The 3858-nt window shown below is 37.5% G+C and overlaps 1 long non-coding RNA gene across 1 annotated transcript in view; it reads left to right on the top strand.

Annotated features, from left to right (window-relative positions):
* Positions 1 to 2695: 2695 nt before the first annotated feature.
* Positions 2696 to 3858, top strand: part of LOC111746940 — a 22968-nt gene continuing 21805 nt past the window's right edge. Inside the window, exon 1 of the long non-coding RNA XR_002783333.1 lies at positions 2696 to 2787. This is a non-coding gene — a long non-coding RNA (uncharacterized LOC111746940). The remainder of the gene's footprint in view (positions 2788 to 3858) is intronic.

The following is a 3858-nucleotide window of genomic DNA, read 5'->3' as shown; positions in this document are numbered from 1 at the left end:
CCTGTGGAGCTAATCAGGTGGTTCTCTGTTAAGGTCTAATGCCAGACTTCAGTTTGTTGGTTTTGTGTTAGGAGGGGCTTTGGTGTAGGCCAAGGTGACCCCCTCCCTGTGACCTGCCTTAGGTCACACTGGTGAGAGCTACAGTGTGATTCATGATCAGTCTCTGCCTATGTTGGTGCTAGGTGCACATGGGAGAGGCCATACTGAGAGCTGAGGCTTGCTGCCACCAGTATCAGGTCGGGGACAACTTAGCTAAATGCCCAGAGTACCCCATAAGGCTGCCCATAAGGCTTAGCAGCTGAGAGAGCCCCATGAAGTAAGTGAATTTGGTGAGGCCAGGGTCTCAGGAAGTCATCAGTTTGGGGCATATCATGTTCCCCAGGTAAGTGCTGATTTAGATTTCATGCCAGTGCTGAGCCCGTGGCTACTTGTAAAAGTCTCTAATCACACCGAGGCTAGCTGCTGCCCTCCTCAGGCCCAAGATTTATTTAATATTATAGCTCAGGTTTGAGCTGGTTGCCTGCTACTGGAGGCTTGTTGATTATTGTTGAAAGAGTTTCCTACCAAGATAGTGGGGTGGGGCTTTTTGCCTAGCCAAGAATATGCCTCCAGAAATTCATGAATTTGGTAGCATAGAGTCCAGTGAATCACCAGGGTGGAGGAAGATTTTACCAAGCTAATAAAGATTCATATTTGGCCATGTGAGGTGAAGGCTCAACCCAGACAAAATGGTCCCCATTTGTAGTAGGCTACACAAGAGGAGGGCTCAACACAAGAATAATGGAAGCTATCCCTCCAGCTCTTATCCTGAAGCCCCACAACTCATTTTCTCCCTGTATGTCTCTGGCACCTCTGGAGCTGCTATCCTTTTGCCAGAGCCCAGGGTGAATGCTTGTGGGTGAGTGAGTCTGTACATGGGCCCTGTAAGGGACTGTCTGGGTTTCCAACTGCCTCCTGTCTTACCTACTTCATCGGAATCCCCACTGATTTTTACAGCCAGATTTTATGGGGATTCTTTCCCAGTACTGGAATCCTGGAGCCTAGTGTAGGGCTGGGATCCCTCACTCCTCCAGGGAGAACTTGGCAGCTGAAATATCCTTCCTTATGCTCAACCTCCACACATGGGAGTGGGGGGCAGCTGTTTTACATGCCCACCCTTCCTATCAGTCTTGGTGTGGCCTCTTTTTTATATCCTTAGTTATAGTAGTTATGTTCAGCTAGTCTTCAGATGGTTCTTATTGATTGTTCTATAATTTATTTGTAATTTTGTGGCAGTGTTTCTTAACAGGGACATTGATCTGGTTCCTCAGCCTTTCCTAACTATTAAAATAATCTAATATAATATCTATGGTTTCCTGTTAAAAGGACATGATCTGAGAGAATGTGGCTGTAGATCACTTTCTTTTTTTCTTTTCAAATGCCTACAGCACCTGATATTCCTAGGTGGTCTCCCATCCAAGTACTAACCAAGTCTGACTCTGCTTAGCTTCTAAGATCAGACGAGACCTGGAACATTCAGGGAGATCGGGCACATTCAGGTGGCATGGCCATAGACTAGAGCACTGTTTCTTAATTGATGTGCTATTTTCCCCCTCCCCTACACCCCAGTGTACATCTCATATTATCTGGTGACATTTTTTGTTGTCACAAATAGGGGAGTAGGGAGGTAGCACTGGAATCTAGAGGCCAGAGATATTTCTAAACATTGTGTAATGCACAGAGAAACCCCCACATAATAATTATCTTCCCAAATACCATTAGTGCTAATGAGAAACTCTGTTTAGGGGAAGAAACACTCTTTAGGGAGAGAAGCTGCAGTATTTTTGAAGTCTCCATGTGTCTATATGATTTTCACACATATGTATACAAACTCTCACTGAATATCCCTGGTTTTCATGCCTCAGCACACATATTTATATCTTGGTCTCTTTGATATTTTGCTACTGACATAGAAAAGTTCTTAAAAAATGTTTTTGGTTTGATTTTTTCTGCTGTTGTTCGCACTAGAAACAATACAGTCATCCCTTCTTATCTATGAGGTTATATTCCAGGGTGCCCAGTGGGTGCCTGAAATCGTGGATAGTACTGAACCCTACATATATTATTTTTTTTCCTAAACACATATACCTATGATAAAGTTTAATTTATAAATTAGGCAGGGTAAGAGATTAACAGTAATAACTAATTAACAGCAATTACTTTTATATGGAATCTAAAGAACAAAATAAGTGAACAAACAAAAACAGACTCATAGAAACAGAGAACAAATCGGTGATTGCCAGATAGGAAGGGTGTTGGGGTGCTGGGTGAAAAAGGTGAAGGATTAAGAAGTACAAATTGATAGTTACAAAATAGTCACGGGGATGCGAAGTACAGCATAAGGGAATATAGTCAACATATTATAATAACCATGTGTAGTGCCAGGTGGGTACTAGAGTAAATGAGAGATCACTTCATAATTATTTATTTGACTAACCACTATGCCGCAACACCTGAAAATAATATAAAATATTGAATACCAACTCTAATTGAAAAATAGAAATTAAAAAATAATAAAGTAAAATTTAAAAAATAAATTATTGCCACACATTCCTGACTCCTAAATATTAATAAATGAACAAGTAAATAAAATGTTTTTATGTATTGACAGAGACTTCTAAGATATGGCCCCCTTATATAGCATTATAGTAATATACTGTAATAAAAGTTACGTGAATGTGGCCTCTCTCAAAATACTTATTGTATTCTACTTGCCCTCCTTCTCCTGATGATGTAAGATGATAAAATGTCAAATCTATTCTTAAATCTGTGTCACTTCTTTCAGAGGATTCTTTGCTGAAGTCTTTTTTGTATGTTGTGACATGGAAAACTAATAGAATTTTTGTTTCATAGAGATAACAAAATATTAAAACACCATTTTTGAATAATTCGTCCTTTCCACATTGTTTTATTCATGCTTCAAGTTGGTCTGTTCTGCATGTGTCTATTCTATTCCATTGGCCTATTTGTCTAATTCTGGGTTTTAATAACCATATTATAATTTTAATTTCTTGCTTGCTAGTAGGGTACATCCCTCTACCTTGTTATCTTCAAAATTATTATAACTATTTGTAGACTTTTGCTCTTAAATATAGATTTTAAAATTAATTTGTCAAAAAAGTCTCTATGGGTATTTAGATTGGAATTGTATTAAACCTCTAGATTAATTTTGGTGGAACTGACATCTCTATGATGTCTCTGCCACCGCCAATGAGTATAAATTAAAATTTTCCAGAAACATGTTCCCTCACATAATTCATTTTCAGGATTCTTGTGCATATATATCTATCTGACAATATTCAAGTCAAATTATGATATCTTAGCTATAAGAGCAACTGAGTTCTGCCTTCTACTTTGGAGAAGGCTGCTGAAGAGAAGCCGGGCAGCCACATACATATGACAAGGGTGTACTGTATATTTAAACCACTACATCATTTCTAAATAAGTATAGTTTTGTTTCTTCCTTTTGAAATATTAAAAATTTTATTTCTCTTCTCTAGCTGTTTTAGTAGGAAGCTAGAAATGTATTGAATAGAAACAGTTATAATGTACACCCTGTTTCATTCTGATTTCAAAGAATGATTCTGACATTTCAAAGGGAATGATTCTGACATTTCATCATTAGGTATAATATAATGAACTGTTGTTAGATAATCTTTGGTTATTAATTTTTTTTAAATTTTAGTTTGTTAAAATTCTTTTTATATTGAAAAAGGAATGTAATTATCAAAACTGTTTTGCATCTCAAATATGCATGTATATATGTATATAGAAGTACATACAATATATATAATATTTTGCTAATTTTTATTAAAGTTT

This window comes from Pteropus vampyrus, unplaced genomic scaffold (genome assembly GCF_000151845.1).
Source record: "Pteropus vampyrus isolate Shadow unplaced genomic scaffold, Pvam_2.0 Scaffold206, whole genome shotgun sequence".
Classification (NCBI taxonomy): Eukaryota; Metazoa; Chordata; class Mammalia; order Chiroptera; family Pteropodidae; genus Pteropus; species Pteropus vampyrus.
Note: the sequence above shows the minus strand (reverse complement) of the source record. Positions and strands in the feature narration are given on the sequence as shown.